The following is a 16,580-nucleotide window of genomic DNA, read 5'->3' as shown; positions in this document are numbered from 1 at the left end:
ATTAGCAAAAATTAAGCACTGTCTCTGAATTTCCCTGTTAGAATATCTTAATAACACTGTCTTTTGCAAACACTTGATAAACAGGCTCCGTGTGCATACCTATGACACTCAACTTTTCTTTCAGGGCCAAGCTGTGACTTCTGTTGGCCTCACCACTTCCTGTTGGAGAAACTGACTCCCAAGGGCTGAAAGTGAGAGCAAAAACACCACGTTGGCCCTGAACACCTGCAGGGTAACCGTCACCCTGTGCCAGACCCAGGCAGAAAGCTGACGCTTGGCACGGGCACAGGTGCATCCCAGGTGTTGGGGGTTTGCTTGGTAGAAAACACCAAGGACCAATATCTGACAGAGGGTCGCGCTGCCTAGTTCTCAATGAAGTGTCCTGGAGGGTAATGTTGGGAGAAGGAGGTCATCTAAAATGGGTGACTTCACCCCCAGTATCATCAAATGCATCCACACATGCTGGCAGCTGGATAAAAATAAGTGCCTCTACCTGCCAATCATAGCTCCTCTGCAGAGGCCAGAAGGCAGGTCAGAGATCAGCAGTGCGGGGCTTTTCTCCATCTGGAGGGAGGCATTGCTTAGAATGTACATCTGCAGGCTGAAGCAGGAATGCCGTCACCGCAAAGAAACAAAATCTAGTGCCTCATGGCACGAACCTGGAAGTCTTAAGTATGAGAGCCCTTTAGGGGAAAAAAATCAAAAAGGTTGCTTTTCTTTAAAGTTTGCTCTTCACTTAATACACATCTACAGAACAATTTATTTTCAAATTTTGCTCATTTTCTCTCTGAAAAGTTTTTGTTTTTCTATAATTCCTTGTTCTGTGTGCATTTGTTTGTTCCTAAGTTCAAACTGTTGGGCCCCTAAACCAGCAGCTTGAGTCAAGTTAGTCTTTAGGGTAACTTTAAATATTGATTTAGAGTTCAGGAGTCTTTTTTTTCTGTTCTGTGCTGTTGTTGTTGTTATTATTATTATTATTGCTGCAATTATATATTGCTAACACTTTTCAGAAACAAGGCTCTGGCCACCCCTTAAGTTCATTTCATTTTCCTCTTCCAGTTATTTATGCACCGATAACTGCACAATACTCTTGGAGTATCACTTTATAGCATTAAAGCAATCAAATATCATATCATTCTCTGAGTTCTCACATCTAGTTTTTTCTCCTCTTTTGTGTGGTGCTGGGGATGGAAGCTAAGGTGGCCTTGAATATGCTCAGTGAGGGGAGCTACACACTGGCCTGTTTTTTGTTTGTTTGTTTTTTTGTTTTCTGACATTCAGTTCAAGAGCAGTAAAAACAACAAGAAGTTGTATTCCTTATTATATGGGAAGCATTTAAACTCAAGACTCCTTAAAGGAACCCTAAGCTCACTGTAGCCATCTTGGGCAGGTGAAAAAGAGGAGGGGTGAGACTAAAATCCAGGTGGGTAAATTACCTGTTTATAACCTCAGGAGAAGCTATGTCAGCAGGACAGGTAAAACTAGGGGCCCGAGACACAGTACAGTATACATACCCAGGATGGCAGCCATGCCAGGCAAAGGCAACCCACTTGTACCTGTTTGCTCTGCTTTCTTTCTGCATCAGAATTCCATTACATAACCTTCCTTGACCTGGGATTTTCAAGTCCTCCCTTCTAGATGATATCACATGAGTGTTTGTGTGTGTGTGTATAAGGCATCACACACATACACACACACACACACACACACACACACACACACACACACACACACACCAGAGTCTTGAACACAAAACACCAGAGGCAATGATTTATGCCAAGTGATGACTCTTAAAAAGATAGGATCACAAATGACTGAAAGGCAAATTCAAAATCAATAGAGACACACAGAATGTTACTTATCTTTGTCCATGTGGCCTTAGCAAGCAATTCAAACAGCCTACAGATGTTTTATGGTTCTCCACATTGACAAGATTTTTTTTTTTGTCTAGAGGAACAAGGTAATTCAGAGCACAGAAGGGAAGCCATCCCCACAGAGCACAGCAAACGCTAGCAATGAGAGGGTCAAAGCGTGATTGCCGCTACAAATGGCCACAGGTGGCTCCCCTAACCAGCCCAGAAAAACACCACATTCTTTTCTTTCTTTTCCTTGTTCTTCTTCTCTTTTGTAAATATCCCCAAGTATTCATCCATGAATTTCATGGGCTTTCTGTTGATTCTATGTTCTAAATGTAAGTTCCTGTAGCCACAGAATAAAATCCATCCTGAGACCCAGGCCTGCAGGTCGAAGTCTGTGTCTCCAAGCTGCATAAACACTGGGAAAGCAAGCAAACCGGCCGATCCTTGCGTAGACCCAAAGATCTAATCAATCAGCAATGAAACAAGCAATCGTTTCTCATTTGAAAACATCAGAACATCTATTTGCACAGTGAGGTCAGCAAAATGAGGTCATGTTTTCTGGTGATTTTAGGGAAATATAAATTTAGAGCTCTATTGTCTGGCTAAATCCAAAGGATGAACCTGATTTTTCAAAACAACATGAGCTAGATAGATTCATGGGTTTTCTCTGCTGTCATGAGTCACACATCTATGGACGGTGTTCTATTTGAGATCACCTCCAGTTCTTAGGTAGGAATACAAATCAACCCTGGAAGGGTGCTAGAACTGAACTCAGTGTTATCACTAGTTGTGTCTCGGAGGAAGCCTAGTTAACTTCCTTTGTAAATTAGCAAAAAGACAGGGTCTCATCCCAGATGAGTCAGGCAAGCAGGCAATGAAATATCGCGTGGAATTATGTGTGGGTCGGGAATTCTGAATCATCCTTACCCAGATCTCTTTTTCAAGGCGTCTCTGCCGAGTCGGCTTAGAAAAGGTCAGGCCATGCCATTCACTCAAGTGGCGTCTGCTAGAACGATGACTTGGACCTCACTCAGGTGGCCACAGATGACAGACTCCCGAGCCCTGATCACGTGAGTGTGGCGGTGCTAAAGATGGACTCCAGCTAGGCATGACCAAAGCACCCAATCGAAGCAGGAAAACATGCGGACCAGGAAGGAAATAATGAAGCCCATCACTGGGATAAACACTATGCAGTTAATTCTCACAGCAATCCCACTTTAGAAATGGAGGAGATAATACAGGGTGCTTAAGAAATGAACTAGTACCATGCAGAGTTGGACCTGAGCCCAGTTTCTGGACCCTCATCTCCTGATGTCTTTGCTGACTTTGTCTTGGTAAGAGCGCCACCTAAGCTAGCGCTCCTATTTCCCAGCGCTGTGCTTGCTTTCAAGCCTGAAGAGGAAAACTATAATAAAAATTCATGAACAATACAATATAAAAACAGACCCTCAGTTATTACAAGAAGTGTCATCGAGCCACAGAAATTATAAACTGAAAGAGATCTTAGAATTTATGGATTGTTTTATAGCTACCCCTCAAAATAGGTGTGTGTGTGTGTGTGTGTGTGTGTGTGTGTGTGTGTGTTTCCTCAGTGTAACATTCTGGGATAAGACACGTGGACATAGACCAAGAGGGGGCAACCAATCTGGATGCCATTTCCTGTGAGGACACCCCAAGACTCACATTTTCATGTCTTGTTTTGGTCACCACCTTTACTTGATCCTATGAGCCTCGAATCAATAAAGCATCACCCTGAAGTCCTATCCAGAGAATGATTTCACAAATTGAACTACTGCTTGGATGTTTCCTCTCTACCTATGGAAAGAACTGATTTTAATAAAAAGAAGAAGAGGAAAGAGGAGAGGCAACAACTGGGAGACGAGGAGGGGCTAGGGTAGTTGTTGGTGAGAGAGAGACCCTGTCTCAGAACATAGGACATTCTAATACCACTATCTGCTCCACCACATACAGCATCCACATGTGCACCCATACAAACACATGCACACAAACTAAGACAAAAGAATGTTGAATGTACACATTATCGTACAAAACAGTGTGATTATCTGCTGAAACTGCTGTGCTTGGCAGGGATCCTACAGCTTAGATCTTTCCTTCCTCTGGGACTCCCTACGGAACTATGTTTAATTCTACCTCCTTTGAACCACAGGCAGCAAGTCGCAATCTATTGAGAGTAGACAATTTTTTTATGGACCCATTTTCCCGAAGTCTTTTCTTAAACACACGAACATAAAACTCGCAACGAAGTTAAAGAACGAACTCTGTTTAGAACATCTACACTTTCATTTGAAATAATCTCATGTGTATATGCATATATATGCATACATATAAACACATATATATACATATGTGTATTATTATATATAATCATGAATTATCTATAAATATGTGATCATTTATATCTATCATCTATATATCTAAATGACTATGCAACCATCTATCACATGTGTAACAATCTTTCATCTATGTATTTATGTATCTTAAGATCACCCTTACAGCCCAGAGTAAAGTGGTCCTGAGGATTATATACATCCTTTGGCATGTAAGTCAGGTTAACTCTATCGTCCTCCCAAGAGACAGGAAGAGATCAGCTCTCCTGTGTTTTAGGAAAAGTGGTCTTGCCTATGGAAGTCCTGGTGGGCTGGAGTTCTCTGTTCTTTACTTCTGGGCTTACCTTCTGATACACGGTTGCCCACTTGCCCAGTTCTTGGGATTGACCCTTCTCCCACAAGTCAGACTTAATCTTTTCATAAGCACACATCCGGGAAAGGCCAGATGTCTCCAGTACTGTGAGCCAAGAATTCAAAACTGCGTGCCTGATTTTAAGCCTCACCATCTCCCAATGCTTTGCTAAGGGAGCATTAACTGTAACTTTCTCCTGGGCAGGTACTCACTGGGTTTAATTAAGCAGGCTGACACTGGAGGGCCCTTATGATTGCCACAGAATTCCTGCTTGCTTACTGAAATAGGGAAAGAAAAAGGTTTGAAAATACAAAAGAAAAATCTCTAGTGTGGCTACATGGTATATTTAAGGGCGTCTTTTTTAAATGCTACAGCTGAAATTCCATGAGGGAAATATAACTAAAACTTCACATGGGACTGATTAGAAACCCCAAAATGTGACATGCAATCAATAATAACAAATATCAGATTCAGTTGAATCCAGTAAATTCTGATTAAATAACTGTCATATATAATCACTATACTAGCCTGAAACTGCTCCAGACTATGAAAAAATACTCAAGGGAGTTAGCTTTTGGGGGTAAGTGTATCTTGTTGATTTTAACACACGTTCTCTGTATTTGTATGCAGCTGTGCATCCATGTATTTTTTTTATTTGTCTCCTAGAAAATCTTGCCATAGGAAAGGTTTGTAAGTACCCCTTCAACTTCTGAGAATTTCCATTGGATAACTGATCACGTTATTCGCCAGAAAAATGTAAGATAGTCAAATTCCGAAAGAAAGTACAATGCAATTATTGGAAGCATTTACTGCACTGTGCGGCCCACGCTCTTCTAAACTGAGTATTGCTTGTGGTTCTCTGCTTCCTGTTAGGGGAACTAAGTGGGAACCCCCACCATGACTGCAGAGTCCTTCCTACTCTGGCCATATTTACAGGCACAGTGCTGACTCACCAAGCAAAATTACCCGCAGCCGCTTTGGGATCAGAGGCCATCTCAGCTGCTCTGTCCAAACAGAGTGTGGGAGACAGGAAGCTGGAGCTGGGGAGAAAGACAGGCGCTGTTTGGAAACGCCCAAACCCTATACTCTTTGTCCTAGGTTAGAGACCTGCTTTGATCTCCCATGTCTCCTGAACTCTGTGGACTGACTCCCCTCCCTGAGCTTGACTGCAAAGTTAGGCATACCTTCATGAGGCTATCCCAATCACCACTGCTCAAAGATCTGCAAACAGGGCCATCCGTTTTAGTTGTTAGAAAATGAACAAGTAAAATGCCCTGAACAGGTTTGGGAAACTCTAAGGCAGACATCCTTTCCCTTAGGAACTGATAGAAGGTAGGATCTTATGAAAAAAGAAAAACAAAAAACAAAATCGTGCTCTTTCCACAGTCAGTACCCCTGAGAGTTAGCTACTAACTCGGGCTTTGATAAGTCATAGACAGAAGGTGTTAAGCTGCTCATTAATTTTAACCACCAAAACTGGTAATCATATTTGACAGTTGGGCATGGCGGCATGTTTGCAATGTCAGCATCTGTGAGTCATGTGTTCTAGGCTAGCTTGTGATACATATAGAGAGCCTGTCTGGAAAACCAAAAATGTAAAAAAAAAAATAAAAAGAAAGAAAGAAAAAGAGGGGAAAGGCTATTAATGTCAAGGTTATAACCCAAACTTTTCTTTCAAAACCTTTTTTAAAGGTTGTTGTGTTATAGATCAGGACCCAGGTATGACTCCTAGCACCCATGTGGCAGCTCACAGTTCCAGGGGATTTGAAAGCCTCTTCTGGCCTCCGTGGGCACCAGAATGATACTTGCAGGCAATGCATACACATAAAAAAAATAATACGAAAGTTGTGTTTCATGTATGTAAAGAACGAATATCTATCAAATGTTTTTATGTGAAGGGATAAAGTTTCCTTTTTAGTGGATTGTGCTCCAGGCCACGGATTGCAAATCCTGGAAGGCAAGCCCACACTCATTCCACTTTCTAAAGGGAGAACAGAGGCAGTTAGTAGTCACCTAAATTGTTAGTTACTTAACTAGTGGATTGTGAAGTTTAGACTGCTAGTGCATGGGTTAACTACTAAGTTAGGGTACCACAGTTCATTCCTTATTCTGAAGTAGAAGCCAGACATCTAGACCAAATGTCAACTTAGGTGATCAGCGGTTTCCAGAGGTAATCAGCTCAGTGTCAGGAGGGGATCAGCTCTGTGTCAGGAGGTGAGGTGGAGAACTGAGACTTGGATTGCAGAAGGCACATTTTATCTCACTGAATCTTTGATTGTAATGTAAATTCTGTTTATGGAATCTGAGAGAGGCCACAGACACTTCCTGGGGAGAACAGTCCTTTACCTCAGGCAGCTGTTTCTTCTCTCATCACATGAGATCCTGTCCTACTTGTGAGCACATCTCCTCCACTAGGTCTAACCTGAGTTTCAATCCCAAACTTTACTTGAGTCAAAATATATTAACTTCTAACTTCCACACAGATATAAAAATGATGTGTTGAAGGATAATTATATCAAGGCCTGAGAAGATATGTAGCTTTTAAAAATGTTTTCATTCAATTTTTTCTTTTTAGTATGTTCTATGCGTATATTCACACGCCACCATGTGTGAGTGGCCTTCAGAAGCCAACTTGCAGGACTCAGTTTTCTCCTTCCACGTGGAGGTCCCGAGGATAGAACTCAGGTCGCCAGTCTCGGGGGCAGGCATATGTACTAGCTGAATCATCTCACTTGTGACATGTGATCTGGCGCGTCATGTCTACTCTCCGACTGCCTGATGTTGAAAAGAATTCCTAAACAGCCGTTATTTATAGTTCTTGGCAAAAGCAACAATGGTGAGGCTAAGCATGCGTACCTTACAATACCCATGACGTTCCAGGACAAGAAGGTTCCTACAGCAAGGCCCCACGGCTTGATAAACATTGTCTTCCTGGATGTTTCCAGAACAATCTTAAACAATATGTGAAAACCTCAAGACTGAAAAGGATTTCAGTCCTTACCAGAGAAATGTGTTAAGGGAAAAACTGAAGAGACTCAGGAAAGAATACTAAAAAAATAAAAGACCAAAACATTAGATCTACTCTTTGCAATGCAGCTTCGGACTTCCTAAAATTCTTCCAACACCAGCACAGCTAAGTAAATTTATAATAAATAAAACATAAACCTGTGATGCTTTGAAACCGTGTGGTGTTAGTTCAGCCATTCCCCCGCAGAATTCTCACAACTCATTTGGGAGAATTCAACACCAGTTTTGACTTTGTGCTGTACTGGCTTAAGGAGTCATGATCTGACAATAAACTGTGTAGACTCATTTCCTAAAAATAAATAAATCAAAGTGTAAAGTGTACCATTTCCAGCTACAAAGTGGCTAAACATTCATTTAGAAATTTGTTTCGGAGAAGCAGCGTACAGCTAAGGCGTGTGCTGCAGAAGCGCTCATTCTGCGGCGAACGTGGAGTTTGCTTGTTTTCTCCTGAGTTGATGATGCCATTAAGTCATCACTGCAGCAGCCAGCCGCACTGGAATTCTGACGGAAGTTACGTACAGCAACGAGCAAAAGACAAAACGAAAACATCATTCATTCTGCTTTCCTACAAATAAATGCTAGCGCGTCCTGTGAGAAAGACGAACCTCATTGACACTTTTCAATTTTCCTATTGAGCTTATTATAGGCAAATTCAAAATTAAAGAAATAGGACTAACTTCAGAATGTCAACGAGTTCACCTGCCTCTCCTTTAAATCCTGCGAGTCATGTCTAGATTTTTCTAAACTGTTGTAACATTGAGGAGATCTGAGAGTGATTTAAAATGCTGAACATGTGGGTGGTCTCTGTACTTGTCAGGAGATAATTTATTTAAACTGAGAAAAACAATAGCATCTAAAAATTGATGTTCCCTGTTGTACTTTGAAGATAGTGAAATGTTTTATCTCACATATATTGATTCCTTTTACATAGCTTTAAATTACTATTAAGTTTGTTTATCTTGTGTGTATGAGTGTTTTGCCTGTGTGTACATATGTACACCACATGCTTGGCTATGGATAGTTGGGAGCCACCATGTGGCTACTGGCAACAGATCTCAGATCCTCTGTGAGAACAGCAAGTGCTCTTAACCACGGAGCCATCTCTTCAGCCCCTCCCGTGTGGTGATTCTCAATGTAATTCAAAAGGCCAGGATAAGTGAAATTATTTTCCTCTTCATCGAAAGACCTGGATGCTGGAATGTTCTGACATAAGGCTTGTTATCTGGACTCTATGAAGGGAATCTGCCAAGCACCTGGCTTGTTTTCAGGTTATGATTTCTGCTTCTACCGCCTACATTTAGTGCATAGTAAACAAACAACCAGTGACCTGGAAATAAAGGAGTGCAGATTATTAAGAACTCCAACACTAAAGTGGATGAAGAGGGCGACAATTAAGAAATCAATCTAGACTCATTTATGCAGATAAACTTTGTGAATTTGTCTCTAGGAAACAGCTATAAAGAGATAATTTGATATTTCAATAGATTATGCATTTCTGTATCAAAATATAGCCTAAAACATGTCAATCAAACCTCTACAAAACTTGCTAACGTGTTTGAAGTTTAAAATGATGTCACTGTTGTCGTCTTAAAAGTCTGAGTCCTCTCTTTATAAAGTAGAACTGAATTTTGCTTATTAATGTTGCGTAACGAGTTGTTTACTTTAACATTAGCACAACTGTAATTTATATATTGTCACCAAACATTTTTAATTGAAGACCTGCATATGCCATCTTAAAGTCTTATGAAAATTGAGAATGTGCTAGAAGACCTGTTTATAAAAGAAACAATTTGTGTCTCACCTTTCCTTGACAAAATGCTAATGATTATTTGTTGTTAAGTAAAAAAGGTGATGGTAATGTTTTTAAATGTTGTGACTTTATGGCTGGGGAACAATTATGAATATATAACTTGAATGAGACCCTCCTAGATTAAGTGATTAAGTGATCATCAGCATTCCATTAAGTTGCAATGGGCATTTGATCCTTATTTTGATTTTACAGAGCATAAACACCTTGTAAGTTTGTCATATTGTCATATGCATTAAGTTGTGTCTATAAACACTTCTGGGAGAGATTTTCATGTGAAAAATATGTAGATGAAATTTAAATGATCAATCTATTGTGATCATAGACGTTGGTTAACAGTCTCCTCTTCCCATCTGGCAGTGCTAGGAGCTATGCTGGCAGCTAGAAAAGAAAAAGATAAAAGAGAAGGAGAAGGAGGATGAAGAGGAGGAGGAGAAAGAGAAGAAGAAGAAGGAGGAGGAGAAGGAAAAGGAGAGAAGAAGAAGAAGAAGAAGAAGAAGAAGAAGAAGAAGAAGAAGAAGAAGAAGAAGAAGAAGAAGAAGAAGAAGGCGGCAAAGACAACGCAGCAGCATTGCAACTGTCTGAATACAGAAAGCCAATACCATAGAGTCAAGACAACACCCATTTTTAATTGCCTCTTCAATTATTCTGTGTAACTACTTCAATTCACATTTTGTCTTGCTTCCATTGCTTTTCTTCCTTTCACACAAATATGCCCCAGCAATGACACACTCAAGATGCTACACATGTGTTTTGTGTACTAGACAGAAGAGGATTGGAGACCACAGTATAATAATCTTGTCCACATTAAAAACTGCGGAATGAGATTGATACTTAAAGAACTGATTCTTTATCAAGCTTAGTAAGCACTTGTGACTTACATCCTATCTCAGTTCATTTGGGATCTTTACAGGTACGAGATGTCTGTGATGTAAATAAATATAACCAACACTTTAAAATCCATAGTCAACAATAATCTACCATGATCCTAATCAATCTAAGACTGAGAACTGAAAAAAAACTATTTTAAAGAACTTACCATGAAAACATCTTAAAAGAAATTCAGAACTTAGAAGCAGATACACATAAGTTAAGTCACATAGTCTTGTTTGTTGTCTCTGTGTGTGTGTGTATTCCACAATCCTTTAGTATATGCCTATAATAGTGTTTACAATGTGCTTTTCAAATTTAATGTGAAGTGTAGGAGTGAACAATACAGAAGGTAAAATCCACAGAAACATAGAACATCTGGATTAAGCAATTATCAAAGTACAAAGATCTTTTGTCTATAGGAAAGAGGTGGATGTTTTACAAACACCACATCACTGACTTAAGTTATGGTGGAGGCTTCCCAGGAGACCCAGTACATTGCTACGGAAGCCACATCCTTCCATGAACAGGAGAGTCACAGATTTCTGAATGCACAACCCAGTTCAAATTATGTCAGTACTTACCCCTGGAGAAACGACTTCCCATGTCAGCTACACTTCCAGGTCTCCCACTCTTGTCTAATCTGTCACAGTCTACATTCAAATTAAACTGACTGATGAGGAAAGAGTTAATTTGCAGTGTCCAGCCCTGCGGACTTCAAACTGTCTTCTCCTCATCCTGAAAGAATTCTACATCATAGCCATGCCTGGTTACTGTCTACATTGTGTCTTCAGGAGCTGACTCATCCTAAGCTCTGCTCATATGCCTTATCATTATCTTGTCCAAAGACAAAATGCACTTTGAATTCAGATGTGAATGTCCTCGGAGTGGAGAAGCTTGGGAAAGGCACCAGTACTCTGGTGCAAAAAGCAGAACCCTGAGGGAAATCTTAATAGCCAGTGTGGGTGGTTTCCCCCTCTAGAAATACCAGTTGGAAGACAAATGAACAAAAACAAACAAAATTTTCAGTATCTTCATGCAAATTATTATTCTTAGTGGTTTATTTTATTTCAAACTTAGTCACAGTCATATTGACTTTTTAAGTTCTCATAGAGGCATTGATATGAAACGATATGACTCCGCTCCCCATTTCATGCAAACTACTCACATTCTCTTATGTTTATTCATTTTGAAACTATTTAAGTGTTTTGTCTAATGATTTTCACTTTGAGGGGGAAATAAGTGGTCCGATGATTGCATGCTGTTAGTACTAAAACGAGCAAGACACCTTTCTGATTGAACATTCCCACTTTGTCCCTTAAGACAGGTGTGCTGTAGAGGTGACAGCAATGCAGACAGACAGCTTCTTGGCTCTTACATGCTAACATATGAAGACACTTCGCCCCCAAGGATAACATCCTAAAGGTGACCAATGCTACCTCTAAGACTCACGTTTTAAAATATGTAGTCTTTAGAAAAATTAAGGGTGGGATGGTTACCTCAAACTTAAAGGGAGGAAACAACCCAAATATTCTATCAAATCCACCGAAAACTCCCTGCTTCCCGTAGTTGTCATAATTCTGGAGTAAACTTTCAAGTCTATGACAAAAAAATTAAACAATTCCCATGGCAGAATTTCAGATTACCATTCCATCCGAAGATGATGGTAGCTCTTTATTCCAGAATGTTTCATAAGGTCCAACCCATCTGCCACAGCTGAACAATGATTCAGGAATTCGAAATTATTTCTGCATTCATTACCCAACATTCTCACAGTCTGTATTAAAAATAGTTGACACACAGGAAGTCCCCGGTTAGCATCTCCTTCAGGTTTTAAGGAACTCAAATTATTGAGTCTTCTTTCTAAGAAGCAGTGAAGATGTCAAAGTAACACCTATCTAACCATTCAGAGAGAATTCTCTCACCCCGACCAGTGGACTTCCATTCATAACATATGAGGACCGGATTCAAACGACCGCCTCTGCAGCCTGTCTTTACCTTGCCATTTTCCCCTGCTCTGCGGTCTTCACAGTCTCGCAGGGCTCTGTCTTTTCTTGTGCTTCTTTCATTGCAGAGTGAGCTGCCTGCTCCTTCATTAAACAGCATTAAAAACAGACTGCCAAGAACTCCCCAGTGCAGCATGCTCAATGGGGCGATTGCTCCAGTTCGCAAGAAACCACACTCAACTGGGATCTACAACAAGCAGTCACTGGGAGATGGGCAATTTGCAAATCTAATCACAGACACACACACACACACACACACACACACACACACACTTGTCTGGGTCTGAACTGAACATTCTCAAAAGGAAATGTAGAGAAACTAAGTCACCGAGAAACCTAAAGGCATTTCCCAAGCTGTGTAAGTTTCTTTAAATATGCCTCACCTAAACCAAGTCCAGTTAAATAAGCATTCACCATGGGTAGCAGTTACTTTATCATTCTGATGTCATAAATCATACCCAGAGAGGAACTAAGACATGTCTAACATGACAGTCTAAAACAATGTCTTTAAAATTGGGTTGAAATTAAATAAAAATAATACAGGTAATCACGGAGAGCAAGAGATCATCTTTCCCAATCTTTTGTTATGATACCAAAGTGCATCTATCACCTTAAAATGCATTTAGACTCGCTCTCTAGAAATACAAAAATAACCAGTCAGTCAAAGCAATTAAAAAGTAAAAGAAGAAGAGGACAAAGGAAATGAGAATCAAACATAAGCATTACATACCTTGAAGAGCTACATAGCCCTGAGCAGACAGGGTCTCTCACAGGTAGCCCACTTTGGGATCACTCCGCTGTTTGAACAACGCATAACCAGAGCGTGTGCCTTCCAAATGACTGTTTTTTTTTCTTTCCATGAAAACAACATTAGCTAAAATGCTATTCAGACATCCCAGCCCTATGGTAACACAATACTGAAGAAGAAAAGAGAGGCTGTACGCGTGCTGAAGTGTGTATGAAAGGCTTTCTGACTTTTACAAAATTAAAAAAGAATGAATGCCTTTCTGTCATGTCTTCTTCTCTCTCACTTAAAGCAGTAACAGCAGATTTTATCTCCAAGGCAGATGAGGAAGGGGTGGGCACAATTTAGATTTATTCTGCATTGGAGCAAAAATTTTAAAAAAATACAGATTGATTTCAATTTTGGAGGCTGTCATTCTTGCTTGCAGAAGCAGAGTATGTTGAGAAGTGAGACAGGGAAATGATTGTCTCCATCTGTAGCACATCCTTAGGGAGATCATTTCTAGCAGCCTTGCCTTGAGCCTCCCACCACCCTGGAACTTTCCTCTTTGCTTTGCCTTTCAACTTACACTCTGGCCTTACTCTGTATTTGGAGAAGGTGATCAAGTTTTGAACGTAACACACCTGAGACATAAATACCACCAAGGCACAATTTCTCTTCCCAAGAAACTTTTTAAACGCTTGCCTAATTTAAATCCAACCCTACCGCCACATTTATCACCGGAAACCTTTAACCTGAAATTGGAGGCTGCTATGAAAATGATTTCAAGCTTTTAAAAATAAAATAAAAATATTATTATCCCCCCAAGCCCTTGGGACCCAGGACATCTTGGTGACAAGACAGAGACAAGTTTTCATTTTCTCCATAGCTTTTTTTTTTTCAACTGAATTAAGAGAATTTCCAAACTTGGCATTACAAAACCCATATAAAATTACTGGAAACTTCTCTTGCAGAAAGCGTCATCTCTTTTAATTCCCCTCCCAGCTTTCAATTTCTGCCTGATTTGGGGGAAGGGAAGTCCACCCTTGCCTTCGGCGAGACATAGAGACAGAAGATAAACAAGACAGAGACACAAACAGTTCGAAGTAAAAGCACACATAGATGGGAGAAAGAAGGGGAGGGGGGCAGAAACAGACAGCCCCAACAGTGAGACACAAAAGGCGTGCGATGTTCACGTCGGAAGAGTTGGCGTTTTACCTGAAGGATCAGAGAGGAGTTACTCAGCGTCCGGGTGCCTTGACTGACTGGATTTCGTTTGGGGCTTTTGTGAATAATTATTGTTTCTCAGTGAATGCTTTGGCTGGGCCAGTTTGGTTTGTGACTTGCCTCTGATCTTTGGTCGATTTATTTAACTGCTAGCGAAAGGAGCCCTCGGCTTGGAGGCAGGGGTCCTCTTGCAGCCCAGACACAGCCCTGGTGGGGACCGCGTGGCTGCGGCTGGCGGACTTTCGCCGCTCCGGACGCTTGGAGGTCGTCGCTAAAGAGCCTGCCCGCTAATCCAGACTGCTGAACTCTTGTCTTTCTGTATGCCTGTCAGTCTGTCCGCACCAGGAAGAGAGAGTGTGTGTGTGTGTGTGTGGGGGGGGGGTGTCCCAGCTTTGCTCCGCTCCTCTCTGGAGTAGCCACTGTCTCCGGTGGTTGCCAGTCCTTGCGCTGATCTGTCTGCCCCTCCGCGTCCTGCAGTCCCACTAGCAATGCGGGAATCAGGTTCCTATCGTCGGAGCCCGCAGCGTCTCTGCTACTTTGCGCTCTGGCCACTTCTTGGGGTTGGGTGGGCGGAGGTGACTGCAGGGAGCGAGTGTGCGGGGCTGGCTGTCCTGTCCCTCCCTCTTCCTCTCTCTGCCCACTGAGTGTTCCCTGTGTCTGTTTCTCTCTCTCTCTCTCTCTCTCTCTCTCTCTCTCTCTCTCTCTCTCTCTCTCCCTCCCTCTCTACCTCGCTTGCTGATCTCTCTCTGGCTGTGAGAGTGCGTCCACCTGCCCGTCACTCTTGCAGTCCCACCGGAGTCAGCAGCCTCGTTGGGTCCCCCTGACCGCCCCGCCCGGCAGCGCCCTCCCACGCGGCTGGCACTGCTCCTAGGCAGCGCCCATCTCCTTCCCGCCAGCCGAGGACGTGTCCGGCCGGGCACCGAGAGCACTGCACGTGGCCCCTCAATGGCCCCAACCCTAGACCGGTGTCCCTGACTCCTCCGAGAAGGGAGATGACGCTACGGGCACGCCTGGCGATGCCCGGCCGCTGTGCCACCACGCGAGGCTAAGGCACCTGCTCGATGCGCTGGGCGCTGCCATCCCCACTGCTCTTGCCACCCCTGGGCTGGAGACAAAGCGCATGAGCCACGCGCGCGGCAGCGCGAGCATCATTAATCAGAGAGGAAACTGGCGCGCTGCCCCGGCCCCGCCACCCCGCCTCTCCTTCCCAGCCATCGGGCGCGCCCCGGCGCCCAGCCCTTGCCTACCTCGCCAGGGTACCACCTCCAGTCCTGGGGATGCTTGGCCAGAGCTTCTGGAGCTCTATTACCCCGTGCTCACTCTCCTGGGCCAAGTGCAGAGAACAGCCCTGGGCAGCAACACCTCACCCCACGTACGAAATGAATCCCAGCCTTGAGCTCTCAGAGATGCCCTGGCTTTGGAGCTGAGAGAGACCACAAGTCCAGCTGCTCAGCTAGGCTGGTCTTCTGGATGCAAGACCGCCCAGATCACTGCCGCCCGCCTGCTGAGCGAGCGCTGGTGCGCTGACTGAGAGAAACCCAGCACTGCAGAGCCCTGAGGGGTAGGGCTGGGGCAGGCAGCAGAGTTGACACCTGAAGAAATAAAAGCGCTGGTTTACCCATTTGTTTGGAGACACGGGCTATTTTTATTATCTGTAATTCATTTTTTTCATTGTCTAAGGGCACACTACCAAAAAGAGGAAAAAGTACAGAGAAGAGAGTGAATACATTTCCGGAATACCGCCCACCCCTGAGCAACTATACATCCTACTTTCCCGACAGCATAGGTCACCAGCCAAGACAGACCATTCCAGCTTTCTACCCCCAGTTGAGAGCAAGGCATTGGATTCCAGGCTTCTTGGCTAGGTTGTTATTAATGGGTAGCAAAATTATAGTTGTGCACTTCTGTGTAGAATTACCAAAGCTCATTTTGACAATACCCAACACCCGAGCTTCTGAAATGCAGACTGGGAGTTAACCGTGGATCTGCTGCAATACACAATACATTGAAAAAGGGGGAAAATCAACTATTCGTAGCGGCAATTAGAAACCTCATAAACAGACAACAGATATATAACCACCACAAACTATGACACAAAAATTCCATTTTTTTAAAACTTCTATTTAGTGATACCTACCTCTAATGGTAGACTTTAAAAAACGAACAACAAAAACCAGGCTTATAAAAACATGTGGCTTCCATGGTGTTCTAGCAGAGTGATTTGTGTGTGTGTGTGTGTGTGTGTGTGTGTGTGTTTCTAGAAACTGCTACAGTGTAGAAGGTTGGGCTGGCCCTTGAAGAATAGATAATTATTCTCCAGCTGTTAGACTCTCCTCCTGGGTAGGGCAAATTCACAGAAG

The 16,580-nt window shown here is 42.6% G+C and overlaps 1 protein-coding gene across 5 annotated transcripts in view; it reads right to left on the bottom strand.

The window, feature by feature from the left end:
* Nucleotides 1-15,755, bottom strand: part of Arpp21 (cAMP regulated phosphoprotein 21) — a 168,117-nt gene extending 152,362 nt beyond the window's left edge. Inside the window, exon 1 of one of the 5 annotated variants that reach the window (XM_048423573.3) lies at nt 15,468-15,755. The gene's annotated coding sequence lies outside the window, so the exon portion shown is untranslated. Of the gene's footprint in view, nt 1-10,847; nt 11,133-12,261; nt 12,409-12,999; nt 13,565-14,211; nt 15,025-15,467 lie in introns of those variants that run through there. The other 4 variants (XM_048423571.3, XM_048423572.3, XM_048423576.3 and 1 more) reach the window with 4 other exon arrangements.
* Nucleotides 15,756-16,580: the final 825 nt, after the last annotated feature.

The sequence above is a fragment of the Myodes glareolus genome, chromosome 4 (assembly GCF_982192425.1).
Source record: "Myodes glareolus chromosome 4, mMyoGla1.1, whole genome shotgun sequence".
Classification (NCBI taxonomy): Eukaryota; Metazoa; Chordata; class Mammalia; order Rodentia; family Cricetidae; genus Myodes; species Myodes glareolus.
The sequence above is the reverse complement of the archived record's forward strand: the minus strand, read 5'-3'. Positions and strand labels throughout refer to the sequence as shown.